The 17,987-nt window shown below is 39.2% G+C and overlaps 1 protein-coding gene and 1 long non-coding RNA gene across 3 annotated transcripts in view; one reads left to right on the forward strand and one right to left on the reverse strand.

The window, feature by feature from the left end:
• The window catches only part of dchs1a (dachsous cadherin-related 1a), a 130,211-nt gene extending 125,227 nt beyond the window's left edge, over positions 1 to 4,984 (reverse strand). The window contains exon 1 of one of the 2 annotated variants that reach the window (XM_067450444.1): positions 4,789 to 4,984. The gene's annotated coding sequence lies outside the window, so the exon portion shown is untranslated. Of the gene's footprint in view, positions 1 to 3,702; positions 4,048 to 4,788 lie in introns of those variants that run through there. The other variant, XM_067450443.1, reaches the window with a different exon arrangement.
• Positions 4,985 to 6,654: 1,670 nt separating this feature from the next.
• On the forward strand, positions 6,655 to 17,560 carry LOC137084293 (uncharacterized). Its single transcript, XR_010906727.1, has 3 exons — positions 6,655 to 6,746; positions 10,717 to 10,808; positions 17,383 to 17,560. It is a non-coding gene; the product is annotated as an uncharacterized lncRNA (long non-coding RNA).
• Positions 17,561 to 17,987: the final 427 nt, after the last annotated feature.

A 17,987-nucleotide genomic window follows, 5' to 3' on the forward strand; every position in this document is an offset into this window, starting at 1 on the left:
CCGAAGATATTTATTTAGCGCAGTGAAGAAAGTACACAGATACTTGTTTTTTACCAGGTTATGTATTTATCAGTCTTGATTTCTCACAACTTGTGTGCTTTTTCTAAGCGAGACAAAATGAACTGTGGCACTATAGTCTCACAAACGCGCATATCACGTATCCATGAAGAGAACAGCCTCTTCCAAACATTCTTCCAAATATATTCCTTTATTTGAAGAAATTCATACAGGTTTGGAATGACTTGAGGGTGAGTAAATGATAGCAGAATTTGCATCCCTTTAATTTAATTTTTAGGGCGAACTATCCCTTTAATAAACGTTGCAGGGCAGCCAATGATAACTTTCTGTGCTCATGAATGTTTGTGTGCGTACAGCATGATCTCCCATTTCTGTGTGTGGTGTGATGGTGTAAATAATCATTATAAATAAACATTATTATACATTATATATAGTTGGTTATAATAAAATATATAAAAAAATACTTGCAAAACCATAATTATTAGACATTCTAAGGGCAACAAACATGCATACCTATGCAAAATCTAAGCTACAGGTGTTCACTAATATCATATTACAGTTGTCCTAAACTGTACACTTATTACAGTGACAGTCCCCTTAACACAACCAGCAGCAGGGCACAAAGGCAATAGTTCATGTGGACATACAGTTTTTCAGTAAACACATGAAGTTCACACACTGACCCTACATGGCTTTATAAGACATGTGTGCAGAGACACACCTCCCTTCAGAACCTAATGAGAAATGCAGATTAGGGGTAAGAACCCTCTGGCATGCAATCTCTTCTGTCCGCTCTGTACACCACTCTGGAGACCAGATGCTGCAACTGCTTACGGTTTTAGTGCTCCACCAGAGACCTGTAAGGATGGGTTTAACTACACCACAGCAGAGGTACTGGAACTGTCTGATCATCAGAGAATCATTTCCTGAGCCAAAAGGATGAGATCAAGAGTGATGTAAAGTAGTGAGTTGTGTGACTGCGCAACGACCCCGCTTTTTCCCCCAACATCCGAGTGAATCTCAGCTCACCCGAGACAGTCCGAGGTCAGGGACGGAGCTGAGAAATTAACCGATCGTCCATTGGGAAGAGAGTCTGGTGACATAATCCCTGGAATGTCTTGAAAGCCCTTCAGCATTCGATCTGGTTCTGCTCTGCCTGAGGGTCGGACATCAATTCCGCGGCTATTTTCTTAGCAAACTTTATAAATTTCACTTAGTCTAGAAACTAATAAAAAATGGTTCAAGCTCTAAACCTTTCCTCAGCTCGGCTTGCTCCAGAATCAACTACACTTCCTGTCTAGCACAGTCGCTTTCTTGTTTTATCTTTGATTTATTAGATTCTCAATGTTTCATTGTGGATGTTGAATCGAACATGTTGTTCTTATTTAAACACCATTATAATATATACGACCTAATGCAGTCTGCTTATTTGCGTGAGGAACACGGTTCATTTTCAAGCTCATGACTTCACCTGAACAAACTAAAACATGAATTAACTTGAGATGTGACTCACTAATCTTATGGATGGATCCCAAAACCAAGAGTGCGAACATGTGGTGTTTAACAAACGGATGGCGATGGGCGAGCGTTGTAATCTAATAGCCTCTAAAATCAAAGAGAGAGGCGAAAACAGTAGCTTAATATCTGCGTTATCGCACTACGGCAACCAACAAACCACAGAAATGGAAGTCAACTGAGCTAAATGAGCGTAAACAACCTTATTATCTTGATGAATATTACTTATTCTCGTCCTCAGAGGGAGATTTGGAATGTGGTCTGGATGAACCCGGGCCAGTCACCAACACAAAAGCACAGCACTTCTCTATGGCTGACAAAAGAATTCCACTGATGAACCAATTTAAGAGGAATGTCTTGCAAGGAGAGAAAATCTATATGATCTGGTGTGTCAACCAAGTTAAATAAATGACCACTGGACATCTGCCCCCGTTATTCTGCAACTGATTTCCTCTGAGGTTCAACACATTGCCAAAACTATCATTTGAGTGCATTGGCCAAGAAAGGTCAAGCTGTGGGTAACATTAATAAACACATTAAAATTGTAATTTAATGGAAATTTTGCATGTTATATAGTGAATGCAAAACTTGCATTTGTTGAATTTGAAATCAGATGCAATCATTTTGAAGTAACCTCCCATTTCCTTTAGATTGGAGGCGAGATTTACAAAGCTCAGCTCTCAAAGTTTTCACAGGCTGCCACAGCTGCTCCTCTGACATTTGATGTATTCTCCGATTCATTCTCAAAAGCAAGGAACTAAAGTTATGCAATAGAAATCGCCCCCTCAATGAAAAGAAATGTTCTGGAGGGTTTCGTGGCTCACACATGGGTTACACCAATACAAGGCTAGATTAAAACCAGCAGTGCAGAATATACAAATAACTGAAGCTCAGTGGCCGAACTGCAGTAGTTGCAAGTACGGTGAACCACAGAACATCTCTCAACCAACTGACTTCTACTATATGGTTAAGAAATATAATAGCTCTCAACTTAGTATTGATATCAGTATCAGCTGTTTTATGACCGATTGTCAGATAAATTGCATTAAACCATTACTAACACAACGGTGTAGGTCTTGTTCCAGCAATTTTATTAGAGTTGCCTAACATTTACTCTACCAGAAACAAACAAAAAGATGCATGTAATTCAACTTCAGAAAATTTACAGTAACCATACAATAACCACCTTAAATTTCCAATCAGCATAACCATCATATCTAAACCATAAATCTAAACTACAGATGCAAACATCTGACCTGAAGATGTATTAAACCCATAAAATAAACAACAAACAAACACAATGTACTAAAAAAAGAAATTCTCAAGTCTGAATTGCCTTCTCCCTTGACATCTCAATGGTCTCACCTAAGCTTTGGATTGCACATGAAACGCTGCATGCTAAAACTAATGTATGGCCATGGACTTCAAAACTAGATATGTGATGATAACCACAGTGATTTCAATGTCACCAGTCCCAGACATGCACAGTGACAAAATGTGACATTATGGCATGCTTCCATCCTAGTCCACAAAGTCTGTAATTGTCTATGGCAAGCTATGTTAACATTTATTCATTAAAACTAACTAGCATCTATTTTTAAATTATTAGTCATTAATTAGTAATTAATGCAATTGTGCCAAATATCCTACAATTTTATTTTTTTGTACTAATAATGTATTCAAATTTTAATAGCTCCTATTTCCAGTTAGTAAACAGGATGGCTTTAGTTATCTATTCTAGTTGTCTATACTCTTCTACCTTTAGACTACAACCTTCTAGACTACTACCTTTTATTCAGACACTAGAGTTCCGACAAAAGTTGATTTGATTTGATTTGAATATTTGATTTATTTTTTTATCTGTTACAATTGCTTTATTTACTGTTTGTAACAGTAAAACTTGAATAATTGTAAAACTCAGTTAATAAGTAGAAGTTAATAAGTAGAAGTGGCTTATTAGATAGATAAAAGTCACCATTGGGTTATTTATTACAAGAAAAATATAAGTATTAGTAACATCAAGATAAATACCAGATTTAAGGAATAACTGTTAATTCGGCTTGCCATAAGCGCGCGCGTTGACAATGATAGAGGCGTTGTACTTTTGTCGCGTCGCTTAATTATGATATAAAATATCCACTGAGATCCATGAATCCATGAAACACTTACACTCATCTGTTCGTGCTTTCCAATGAGAGAGATCCAGCCTGTGCCAACGTAACTGCAGGAAAACCACCCAAAAATGAAATGTCGTTTCAAAAAATCCGTTTTAGATTATATCCATCTTCCCACAAGTTTACTTTCGCGTGCCACAATAACTTCCACTAGTGTATTTCCAGTTTTCTGTATTTTCCCTGTTGTTGTCAAGCTCAGAATACGCTGCACCAACTCATAAAGGGCTCTGTCCTCCAAACTGAGCGCAGTAGACAGGATGAAATCAGTCCGTCAGCATCGACAACAGCATCCAACTCTAGAATCCACACTTCCAACACACGCTCTCAACCTCCTGGAGTGAAACTCTACACCAGCCGTCCCACTCCCGCGTGAATATTCATGAAGCACGTGTAAGAGCGCGGTAATAGCGTGAGCTCACCGAACGGGGGCGACAGCGGGGCAAAACATTGTGACGTGATTTGTGCAGACTTTGGTGCCACCAGTCTTCTTCATAGGGAACTGAATGTATGTCTCTCTTTATCTATCTATCTATCTATCTATCTATCTATCTATCTATCTATCTATCTATCTATCTATCTATCTATCTATCTATCTATCTATCTATCTATCTATCTATCTATCTATCTATCTATCTATCTATCTATCTATCTCTTATTTTCCGTACATCCATCCAATCTGTTCTATTAATTTCACATGTTCTGTTTTAAATATTACCAGTGAGAATAATTTAGCGTGCCATCTGATTTATTACTAATTTAAACCATGCAATCCATATTATATAATATATGACAAGACAAAAATAAACACACACATCCAAAATACATAAGTCCCTATCAATCTATCGGTCTGTCTGTATGTCTGTTTTTTCTCTACATCCATCTTATTTGATCTATTCATTTCACGTGTTCAGTAGCCTATGCTTCTTTAAATATTACCAGTGAAAATAATTTAGCACGCCATCTGATTTATAACTAATTCATGCAATCCACATTATATAATGCACACACATCCAAAATAGGCTATATAAGGAGGGAAAAAAGGTGTCGAAAAAAGTAATCTTGAGAAGTCTGTCATTCTTACAGGTTTGCGAATTGCGATGTGGTCTGGGTGAGAGTGAGCGAGCGAAGGCCAAGAAGGCAACAGACTTAACGTCAGGTCATGTAACTTCCTCCCATCTGGCGGTTGTCTAAGAGAAGCATGTTGAACGCCCTGGAGGACGTTTACTTTCATCTGCTGCAGTGCTGGAGCCATGACCTTGGATCACTTTCTGGCCCCATCAATCCTACGAGACAACAAAAGAACAAATCACTGTCTGTTTGCATATAAATCCCTTTGACACAGATCCTAATGACCTTGTACTGTGCAGAACCTACTCAATAGTTTCAGTCTGGTGCTAAACACCTTTCCAAATATTTTTATCAATACATCCATCAGAAATGTATTTTAGCCTCATAGGAAACCTCAGTGGAGTCTTACTTGAATGATATCCCATACTGTATGTTAAAAAAAAAAAAAAAAAAAAAAAACATGGAAAGTTCCATTCATCTTATTTAAACTTTAAATTGACAGGCATATTGTTCCATATACGTTACAGTTATACATTGTTTATTCAGAGTTAAGAAATACATAACACACAAACGCACATGCAACATACATCAGTTGTGTATTTGTGTAAAGCCTCTCAAAGGAATAACAGTGCAGTATGTTATGATTTATTTAAAGCACGGATGTATACAGTTTGGAATTAATGAATATTTAATATTTCTTCATTACTAAAAAAGAGTACAAATAAACCGTGATAATGACCTGAACGTTCAGCCGTCGAGCAGAAGCGACGTATACTGCGGTCTACATTGTATCAAGTGATAGTGTTTAAGAGCCCATGGGATAGCAAGGCAATGCCAAAATCTAGATACAAAAATACATTAGACAGGAGATGAAGTTTTCCTGAAAAAATATACTATATAGTTTATTTATATGAAAGGAGTTTAGGGAGAAGACAGGCTTGGCAGCAAGTTAGGCTGAAAAATGAAGAAAAATCTGTCTCGTACACCCTCGAGTCCAAAGAACCTGCAAATTTTCATGTGTGCTGGATGGGAAAGAAAATAAAGATATACTACAGATCCTCTTCCTTCGGTAGCACGTGGCTGAGAGACATCTGACTATTATGGAGATGGGAAACAAGGTCATATACTTTTGTTTGTTTCAATCAGTTTCAAAGTACACCTTAATAAGAGGTTTACTTAATGGTGACATGTAACTATAACTGATACAAGGCAATATAGCTGTTCAGTTTGTAGCCATATAAGTCTAGGATAAGAAAATAAGTCTGTGGTTAACATTACGCCAAGAAATGGCCCTGTTTTATTCTTCAACTTAATCAGTCAGATATTTGGGCTCTCATGCTCACCAAGGCTGCATTTATTTAATCAAAAATGCAGTTAGATTTTATTAGAATTGCTTCTATTTTAAAGGGGTGATGAATTGAGAAATTACCTTTCCCTTGAGCTTTTGATATAATATATAAGAATATCCTGTAAGTTTCAGAGCTGAAAACTTCCTTGTTAGTCGAAGAAAAGCTTTTATAGACACCAGGCCCAGAAAACAAACAATCTCAGAATGTGCCTTACCCTGACGCCATCTTGTGGTGAAACACACCTCTACAGAATAATAAGCATGTCTAATTCAGTAGCCCCGCCCACCGACTCATGAAGCTGTTCGGGTTCGGATCGTGCTAGTCAGAAGATAGCAAGATATTGCGCTATTCCTGATTGTGGAAGAACACAGTCACTGCATAAGCTTCATTCGGATCCTAATATTAGGAATGTGTGATACTTTTTTTTTTTTTTTTACATTTATTTTTAATGAAGTTCCAGCTCACGCGGGGAAGACATTGTACTATGTTTACTTAATTTCACTGCAGAATCTTTTGTAAACAAGTCTCAGGTCGATACTGGATTTGCAGACATATTGAGATTAAAACACAATGCTGTGCCTTCTATACTGGATCTGACAGGAATGGTGCCACACAAATTAATGTGAGTAACGTCTTTTTTATATGTAATAGTATTGCATTGCTGTAGATCGTTTTGATTATATGTAGGAGTCTAACAGAACATACCTTTAGCACTGTCACAGGGTGGAGAATCCCCTTATTTGTTGGTTCATTGTGATTCGGGGTCAGACTCAGACATGTATGGGCAAGCACTCACAAAGCCCAATGTCCCAGAGCTATGTGTTTTCCAGATGGGCGACCAAAATGCAAGTCCATCGGCAGGCCGGTGAATCTCAAATAGTGAAATTATATTCCTTTCCTGATCTGCGTGCAGTTTGCGCTAATATTCACCGATCGGGCAGCCAGGTAATAAAAAAATAGTATTTAAATCAATTGCGGGTGGATGAGAAATAAATCATTGTGTTTGTTTGATAAAGATGTTTACGAGCCCTGTGAGAGAATCATCCGGGTTGCCGCTTTCAAAACAATCCCTCCCTCATGTGAACTGACATATTTAATGTAAAGCTCATTAAATATGCTAATTGTATCCAATCCTAGCTGTGGGCGTTTACTTCCAAATCTCCAGTGCGGCATCAAAACCGAGGGTACAGGAGAGAGCCTCAAAACCAGCTTAGAAAATAGCCTATTACTTATTCATTATGATGTTTTGAATGTAAAATCAACACAAACGTCATTAGATGACCTCAGACAGCAGTATACATTTTTTTTTTTAAAAGCCCGTTCATGGCACCTTTAATATATTCAAATATGTAATTTATTCCTGTGATGACAAATGTCTTGACAAGTGTCACATGATCCTTCAAAAATCATTCTAATATGCTGTTGCTCCTCAAGAAACATTATTTTATTATGCTGAAAACAGTTGTAACATTGTTAAAACATGCAACATTGTTAAATAGCAATTTTAAAAGAATAGCATTAATTTGAAATGAAATCTTTTGTAATATTATAGGCCTAAATATTTTTACTGTCACTTAGGCCCTGTCCACACGAACACGGGTATTTTCAAAACCGCGGCTTTTTCTACGCGGTTTGGCTGTTCGTCCACACGCAAACGCTGTATCCGGTTACTAAAACCGGACTTTTTTGAAAACTCCGGCCAGGGTGAAGATTTTTAGAAACTCCGGTTACAGCGTTGTCGTGTAGATGGTGAAACCGGAGATTTCGTTTTTTTAAATTGAAGTGCGCGCCGTTCTCTCCTTTGTTTGATGTCAGATTTTCCACATCTCCTTTTGATTTACGTGAGTCGATTCTATGCGATAATACAAAATAGTAAAGCAAGTGTGTGAAGCTATTACAGTCCACTTCGGCCCTGCACCTGTATACAGTACCTGTCACTGAGTCCAAAGCAAAGGAACTTGTAGGAAGTGTTTCACTTGAGCCCATGGCATCCCTCAGTCAGTGCAATGTGCATCGGTGCAGTGAATGGGACCCATGTGGAAATCAGGCAGCCAATCATAGCGTAGTTTTGCGTTCTCATGTGGACAGATTTTTTTTTAAAACCGTGCTTGTGTGGACGCGATTGTTTTTTAAAACGGAGGAGGAAAAACTCCGGTAATAAAAATACCCGTGTACGTGTGGACTAGGCCTTAATCTAATCCAGTGGTTCCCAAACCTGTCCTGGAGGACCCCCAGCACTGCACATTTTGCATGTTTCCCTCATCAGACACACCTGATCCAACTCATCAGCTCATTAGTAGAGATGGCAAGACCTGAAGTGGGTGTGTCTGATTAGGGAGACATACAAAATGTGCAGTGCTGGGGGTCCTCCAGGACAGGTTTGGGAACCACCATCAATGCGTCCTCGCTCAATTAAAGTATTACTTTCTTTTTCAAAGTGAAGTGTGTAAACGCATCCTTATGGTAGATAATAGTCCTTATGTAGCAACTTGTTAGCATTTAGATTTTTAAAACTCACATTTGCTGTATGAATAGGTGTAATTGATTCCAATCTCTTTAAGCAATGTTAACCACAGACCTAATTTTACTCATAAATTGAAAATTGGTATTCTTAAACCCCATTAGAAACTCCTGAAAGAACAAACTAGTTTTCTGAGTTAGCCGAGTTACAAACTGATGTTAGCATTGAAAAGCTCTAGCTATATACACCTTAACAGGCTAAAAATGGCCTTCAAAACAGTCATAAATGCATCTCAGCGTATAAATGTATGTCTGCAAAATAGTAAACACCTAATTAAATGTTTAAAACCAGGATGACTAAATGTTATTGGACTCTGCAGTGAAACCAGAACATTTGTATCTGGGTGGAGTGGAACCCATCAGGCAAACAAGACCAAGCAAACCCGTAAGCTCATTTTCAGCATGTAGTTGATTCATGATGTCTGAGCGACCACAGTTATTTCCTGTCAAATTCAAAACTGTCATTCTGTTGTATTTATTTGTTTGTGGGCGAACATGTTAAAACGACATAAAACGAGGCGGGGCGGGGTCATTCGTTTACCATTCGGTATCTGATTCGGATTATGACTTTAATGGCAGTTTGTACACTACACTTCGCACAATGAGGTCATGTTTACAATGTTTATTTCATGTCAGCTTGATGCATGCTAGAAGGGAGGGTAATGGGTGCAGAGTAGTGTACTTTCAGTACAACAGCTTTGATTTGGCCAAATAAAATAAAGCGGAAATTAAAATGTATAATTTAGCAGACATTTATCCTAAGCAATTCACTGTATCTCAATTGCAAACACAGTCCCTCTGAAGCAATTTGAGATAATACAAGTCTTCGTCGTTGGACTAATATCACAAAAATCCCCACCAGCACTGCACAAACTGCTTTAATCAGAGGAATTCAATCCAGGCCCTCTGCTGACAGGAGAAATAAATAAATAATATAGACTTAATATAGATTTTTAGATAGATTGTCACACCAATTTTAATTTCAAAGAAGAACCATCGTAAACAGGATACTGTGAAAAACCGAAAAGATTCGTCAGTCTAATGTTGCCGCCAGCAAACTACAGCGAGATACAAAACACACTGAAAGATTAATCTTACGTTGGAAATGTTTACGGTCTGCACAATGCTAACACTGATTAGGATGATCTATCAGGGGAGCATATGTAGCCAACATGTCAGAGACGTAATGGAGACATGGGCCGAGCTCTCGTGAATCTGCGCAACTGTCTCGAAGCTTTTGTGTAAACCACAGGAAAACAGAGTTATGATGCTTTGAACACATTGCAATCTCACTGTCATTCAACATTCAAATGACTTTCCACACAAAAGGTCAAACGCACAAATAGAAGCAAATTCCTTATCAAATGTATCAAACCAACTCATATTCAGTAAGAACTCTTTGCTATCTGTTTAAATGTGTTTATATTGGATGATTTACATCTCTTACCGGTTGTCAACAACATTTTTCCATTGCCATCTTGAGTTTTTTACTGCAAGGAATCCAAACAAACTCTGTTGCTTATTTCGAATGTTCACATCTCATGTATTTATCACCCAAACATCAAGACGTGCACAACACAATTGTTTGTTAACTGAGGGATATTGCCCGTTTTAGCTTATAAACCACTCGAGTGGAAAAGCCAGGTAATGTTTTAAAGGATCTGCTGCAGTACTTTGTGGTCAGTCCTTTGGCCACATCACACAGTCACAGACTTTGAAATTGCTCCACCATGGTTATTTCAGTGACAGCGGTCTAAATTACGCTGGTGCGCTTATGCAAGGGTCAGTTGTGATCGGTGGTCTGGCCTATTGATTTGTGATGATACATGTTTTATTGCAAGGCAACAAGAAAAGTCATTTCGCTAATTAATTTGGTCAACTATTTGACTCTTGTTGTTACCCCGCTGTTTTTGGCTTGGGAATTTTTTTTACAAATCACAAAAGTTCAAATGTCTGTTAAAAAAAGCCTCCAAAGCACCTGCTAGTCGAATCCCTTCACATAACATCAAACTGTCACTTACCTCATTCAAATTGGCTCCCTTTACTGACTGTTTTTCTCTTCTCTTGGCCAGTTTCCCTGCAGTCCACAGCCCTGCCGGGTGTATTTGAGACAACTCTTCATGAGTGCCTGAAACCTTCCCATCTTGCTGTGAAATAACATGAGGTAGATTTTAGAGTTCTTTACTTGTGAACATTTACAGGAAAGGTAATGAGTTAATGTTTTAAAATATCAGACGTTTTAACAAGCAGTTAATTTTCATTCTTTTTTAAATTACCTTAGAGAAAATGGTCCTTACATGTTGCTTAGGGCCCTTGTTTGACGGCTCTTCTGTCTGTTTACACAATCCCTGTCATATCAGAGAGACACATCCCTGGCAATCTCAACGGGTCTGTCCGCAGTGATTTACAACTCTGTCAAAATACTCCAGCTTAATTGATTTAATGGATACAGTTTGATCCAGACAGGCTTGATCTTGGTTTATATTTCATTCTTTTCAAACTATACAATAATGGAATGCACCAAAGGCTTGCCAAGCGCCCATCTAGTAGTATTGCTTTCACTGCCAAAAAGATGTACACCTATACCTTAAATAGTGTCAAAATGTCATCAAAGGCTTTTCAGAAAAATATAAAAATTAAAACAATTATGAAACAGAAAATAATTAATGAAAGTCAACACATAATAAAATCAACAAATTATATAAATGATATATGTGACCAAAATATTATTATTATTATTAGTAGTAGGTAGTAGTAGTAGTAGTAGGTAGTAGTAGTAGTAGTAGTAGTATTATATATGTTGATATTGAACTTTGATTTTGGAGAGAACAAATATTTAACAAAATAGTTACAACAGTTTTAACAGCTATAACAGTTTCAGCATACAAAATCACTGCTAGACATAAAGCGAAACAAAAAATTGAAACAAAACAAAACAAAAAGGCAAAGTAAAGTGAAACAAAACAAAACAAAGCAAAAGGAAAAGAAACCAACCAAAACAAAATAAAGCTAAACAAAACCAACCAAAACAAAATAAAGCAAAGCAAAAAAACAAAACAAAACAAAACAAAACAAAAATGCAAGGCAAGGCAAATCAAAGCAAAGCAAATGAAACGAAATGAAACAAAACAAAAAGCAAACCAATCATTGAAAGCAAAGCAAAGCTAAACGAAACAAAAAAGCTAAACAAATTATTGAAAGCACAACAAAATGCAAAGCAAAACAAAACAAAATGCAAAGCAAAACAAAACAAAATGCAAAGGATGACAAAATGCAAAGCAAAGCAAAAGCAAAAGCTAAGCAATACATAAAAAACAAATAATAAAAATGTAGTTATTACCAACTGTGACAAACAAGCAATCTAGAAATAGTGCTAGAAACAAGTAACTGAAATATAACGCGTGGTCAATAGTTAAAGTAACAAAGACAAAACACTAGCCTGCTGCAGTTTGTACCTTAAAAATTATTTATGACAACGAAATCTGAGCTTGGGTCCATTATTTCTACACACTAAAACCAAGAAGAACATAGGCCTATTTAAACATCAGTACGGTGGCCTTTGTGGATAAAACAAGGCAACACCTGGCCTTTTATCTTTACATTAAAAGGGGTCTAAACAGCGTACTGCCTTCATCCACTGATTGAACACAAATGGTAGATTCCATTTCTAAATGTAAACAAAGGCATTTCAATGTATATTTACTGCCAAATTAGCAAGTAATGGTGTGTGTGCAGGGCATGTCTGCATGTGTATGGGGTGACAAAGTACATTTAGGCAGGGGACAGAACCTTAGCCAGACCCCAAACGGCAAATGGGTTCACAGCTGGCTCAAATCAAGGGGAACCATATACCAGCCCTTGTGTCATCTTTTTGTTCTCCGTCTTTAGACGAGAGCACTTTTACAGACTCCCTGTTTAGTGTTGCTTTACTTTGGCTCTAGAAATTGAGGCATTAAAATTGAGCCTATTCTAAAAACTATTACCAGGGTAAATACATATAATGAATGACAAATGACAAGTAATCATGAATAGACAAAGACTGCCTAGGATGAAAAAGGGTGGGGTGGGGTGGCTTAAAAGCCTGAATATTGCACTTGAATACTGTTATTTCCAGATGCAGTTCATGATTAAAGCAAATCCTCCATTCTGACTTGAAGGTCTGATAATTTGCCATCATTTTGCAAGTGCTGCATGGAATATTTAGGTATGGATTCGATTTGTAGCACGATTAAAGTAAGCAAAGAACAGGGTATAAAATTAACACTGCTTGTTTTAAATGCACACGGTGCAGCAGTGCTTAAAACGCCCCGGCCTAAAGTGAGATTAGTTTGTCCACTTTAATCAAGAGCTAAATGTTTTGCTAACCCTATGAGAAGGGTGAACCAAAAGTGCTTTTACATTTTGCCTGCCAAACCAAAAAAAGTTCAAGTGAACATGAAGGATAATCAAAATCATGTAAGGCTTGTCTTCACTGGTTTCACAGAGCAGCAGAAAATATTCCTACTGTCCTTAGGCCTGATCTCGGCCCCTTCTAGTTATTCCAGAAAAACAACTAACTTCATTATTTTATTCTCAGTTATCTTGGGCTGTTGAAACAGGAGAGAATTATTGTTTCCTCAGCGAGGGCCAGGCTAGGGTTCAGTTACGTTTGGATGGAGATGGAGAGATCGCCGTTTCACAAACCCGCGAGGGCTTTGCATCACTTCAAAGGGCAAGGCTTATCAAGTGTATGAATCGAATGGCCCTTCCTTATTTTGTTAAGATATACAGTAGGTTAATACAGAACATATAAACAAACACTGTAGCCTGCTGTTATCGATGTATTACCAAAATACTTTTTCCTGTATATTTTCTTTCCAGAAAAAAGTCTAGTTTTTCAATACTGTTTTAATGAAATATTGCAACATTTATTAAAAATGATTAATCTGTGCACAATTTCTTTTTTGCCTTCATGTTATATAATCAAAATAATTTCTACTGCCTCTTGTAGCAACTTCTCTTCTCTAATGACGAGGGCGGGACAACCTGTCACTCAAATGAGATCGACCAATAGAGTCAGCGTCGGTTCTGGAAGTATTTTTTTCCCATTCATTTTTAAAAGCTCTTTGTTAAAGCGTTATAACCCATGAACCAAGTCAACCAGCTACAGGGTGAATTACAATAGCCTACAACAAACTTTGATTTTAAGCAAAAAAAAAGTATTTGACAAAAGTATTACACAAAAATACAAGAGTGTGTATTTAACGACATTAGTAACAGGAGGAGCTACATTTTTACCATTTCTTTCTACAGCTAAGAACTGGCTGTTTTCGATCTTGTGCCTTTAAATGCAAATGAGCAGCTGTGGAGTATGGAGCAAATGTGCAGCTGGTCCCGAGGTCACTACTGCGCAGACTCTGGTCCTGAGGTCACTACTGCGCAGACTCTGGTCTTGAGGTCACTACTGCGCAGACTCTGGTCCTGAGGTCAATACTGCGCAGACTCTGGTCCTGAGGTCACTACTGCGCAGACTCTGGTCCTGAGGTCACTACTGCGCAGACTCTGGTCCTGAGGTCACTACTGCGCAGACTCTGGTCTTGAGGTCACTACTGCGCAGACTCTGGTCCTGAGGTCAATACTGCGCAGACTCTGGTCCTGAGGTCACTACTGCGCAGACTCTGGTCCTGAGGTCACTACTGCGCAGACTCTGGTCCTGAGGTCACTACTGCGCAGACTCTGGTCCCGAAGTCACTACTGCGCAGACTCTTGTCCTGAGGTCACTACTGCACGGACTCTGGTCCCGAGGTCACTACTGCGCAGACTCTGGTCCCGAGGTCACTACTGCGCAGACTCTGGTCCTGAGGTCACTACTGCGCCGACTCTGGTCCTGAAGTCACTACTGCGCGGACTCTGGTTCTGAGGTCACTACTGTGCAGACTTTGGTCCTGAGGTCACTACTGTGCAGACTCTTGTCCTGAGGTCACTAATGCGCAGACTCTGGTCTTGAGGTCACTACTGCGCAGACTCTGGTCTTGAGGTGCCAACTGCGCAGACTCTGGTCCCGAGGTCACTACTGCGCAGACTCTTGTCCCGAGGTCACTACTGCGCAGACTCTTGTTCCGAGGTCACTACTGCGCAGACTCTGGTCTTGAGGTCACTACTGCGCAGACTCTTGTCCCGAGGTCACTACTGCGCAGACTCTGGTCTTGAGGTCACTACTGCGCAGACTCTGGTCCCGAGGTCACTACTGTGCAGACTCTTGTCCCGAGGTCACTACTGCCCAGACTCTGGTCCTGAGGTCACTACTGCGCAGACTCTGGTCTTGAGGTCACTACTGCGCAGACTCTGGTCTTGAGGTCACTACTGCCCAGACTCTTGTCCTGAGGTCACTACTGCGCAGACCAGGGGCGTTTCTAGGATTCTTATTTTAGGGGGGCTCAGCCCCCAGTGAGGGTAGGTCTGTAGAAAAAATGGTAACACTATTTAGTTTAGGGTCCAAATTGCGCTATTAACTAATAGCTTACAAACATGCATACCCAGAAGATATTGGCTGTTTATCATTACTTATAAAGCAAATATTAATACCTTAATGCATGGGCCATGGCCATACTGTACATGCAATTATCATACCCAATAATGTAGGCAGGTTTATAATAACCAAGATCCCAAATGTTAGGGGGTTCTAACATGGTCCCCCGAGAAAATTTGGATTTCTATGATCTACATATGAGCATTTTAAGATGTTCTGAAGGCCAAAAAAATTGATAACAATAGCTTGAAAACCATGTCACTGGGCAGTAAATTATTTGTCTTATCTCCACATCTCTCGTTTTCTCTGTTTTTATCTTGCCCTGTCTCTTCATAACGCTGAGCTTTGACTGTTTTTTTTCCGTTTTCGTCAGTGAATAAAGTGAGCATATGGTTTACATATTAACATACTGATATTTATGTTTCATGAATAATTTTCTTAGACACGTTAATTTACTGTTTTTCAAAGTTTTAAGTTTATTAAAATCACAGTATGAACATTCATTAGGCTACTAATCTTATGCCCAATACAGGCTGAAAAAGCTGACGTTTTATTAATTTACTGAATGTTACAAATAGAATTATATTAATTTACAATATATACACATTCATTATTAAACTTACGCCTAATCTGATGAAAATGGCTTTGTTAATATTTTCTGTTCGTTAAGGCCTACATTATGAATCACATTGGCATATTTCCAGTTAAAAATGTCTAAAAATTAGACACAACAAGTTTATTCATTTGCCTAAATATTTTTTTCTTTTGATTAACATTTCTGACTTAAAGCAGAAGCTGTCAAACATGAATGTTTAATTTAGCTGCATTTATCTTACTTGACGTCGAGTTGCTCTGCTAAAATTTGCGCTCAGCCTCAGCAGTTTCGGTGTGACCATAAAGCCCGCCTACTCTGATTTGATTGGTTTTATCAAATATTTTGACATTGACGAGCGGTGACAGACCAATGACGCTCAGATTTACACACACACACACCTCTGCTTCTGACGTGCGCTGCGCTCTGCTCAGAGCCGCTGCGGATTGGAGAGACAGACTAAAAAACGGGACGAAGCCGAAGCCTGCCGCCAGTTTCATATGTTTTAAAGGTTAATCACATATTTTTTAGGGGGGCTGAGGCATAAGTTTAGGGGGGCTGAAGCCCCCCTAAAAAGGGCCTAGCGACGCCTATGGCGCAGACTCTTGTCCTGAGGTCACTACTGCGCAGACTCTGGTCTTGAGGTCACTACTGCCCAGACTCTTGTCCTGAGGTCACTACTGTGCAGACTCTGTTCTTGAGGTCACTACTGCGCAGACTCTAGTCTTGAGGTCACTACTGCGCAGACCCTGGTATTGAGGTCACTACTGCGCAGACTCTGGTCTTGAGGTCACTACTGCGCAGACTCTGGTCTTGAGGTCACTACTGCCCAGACTCTTGTCCTGAGGTCACTACTGCGCAGACTCTGGTCCTGAGGTCACTACTGCGCAGACTCTTGTCCTGAGGTCACTACTGTGCAGACTCTTGTCCTGAGGTCACTACTGCGCAGACTCTGGTCTTGAGGTCACTACTGCCCAGACTCTTGTCCTGAGGTCACTACTGCGCAGACTCTGTTCTTGAGGTCACTACTGCGCAGACTCTGGTCTTGAGGTCACTACTGCGCGCAGAATCTGGTATTGAGGTCACTACTGCGCAGACTCTGGTCTTGAGGTCACTACTGCGCAGACTCTGGTCTTGAGGTCACTACTGCCCAGACTCTTGTCCTGAGGTCACTACTGCCCAGACTCTTGTCCTGAGGTCACTACTGCGCAGACTCTGGTCCTGAGGTCACTACTGCGCAGACTCTGGTCTTGAGGTCACTACTGCGCGCAGAATCTGGTATTGAGGTCACTACTGCGCAGACTCTGGTCTTGAGGTCACTACTGCGCAGACTCTGGTCCTGAGGTCACTACTGCCCAGACTCTTGTCCTGAGGTCACTACTGCGCAGACTCTGGTCCTGAGGTCACTACTGCGCAGACTCTGGTCTTGAGGTCACTGCTGCGCAGACTCTGGTCTTGAGGTCACTACACTGTAAAAAAAAGAGGCAAATTTTGAACTTTTGCAGTTTTATATATATATATAATATATATATATATATATATATATATATATATATATATATATATATAAGTGCATTTATTCCTATTTTGTGGCTTAAACTTAATTTGTATTCTAAACAGACATGTCTCTCTCTCTAGGTTAGGATTCCTATGCAGGACTCCCATCTGTTTGTGACTAAATGGATTGCAGAATTGGCATTACAAATGGATGCCTATTATCCATGTTGGATGATCATGGAAGGACTCTGACTGATCTTTCCCGCTGTTGGCTCATATAATTCCCTGCCATTTCAGTCATTGTCTTCTCAAGTGTTCTGTTGGCTGGACAAACAGACCTCACAATATCTGACAAAGAGTGTTTCAGAATCAGGAAGATACATCATCCAGATGGCTGAGTTGATTCGGTGCAACTATATGCTCTTGATTACCACATGAACAATGCCATCATTAAGATGAACTAACTTGGCCAAGTTATTAGCCAACCACAAAGAGTTTTATTTTACTCCTGAAATGTAAACAACGATCCTGTGAATGCTGTGAAAATATTGTCCATATGGCTTTGCTTTGTATTGAGGATCTAGGAGTCCTTATACTGGCTGATATCACTTATCTGATCATAAGCCCCTTTCTTTTCCAGGATTCCACAAACAAAACACTAGCGTAAAAAACAGGTGTGTTAGTGTGTGCTAAAGCAATGCACAGAAGGGATAATAAATATTTCTTTAGCCTATTTATTACAAAAT

This window comes from Pseudorasbora parva, chromosome 8 (genome assembly GCF_024679245.1).
Source record: "Pseudorasbora parva isolate DD20220531a chromosome 8, ASM2467924v1, whole genome shotgun sequence".
Classification (NCBI taxonomy): Eukaryota; Metazoa; Chordata; class Actinopteri; order Cypriniformes; family Gobionidae; genus Pseudorasbora; species Pseudorasbora parva.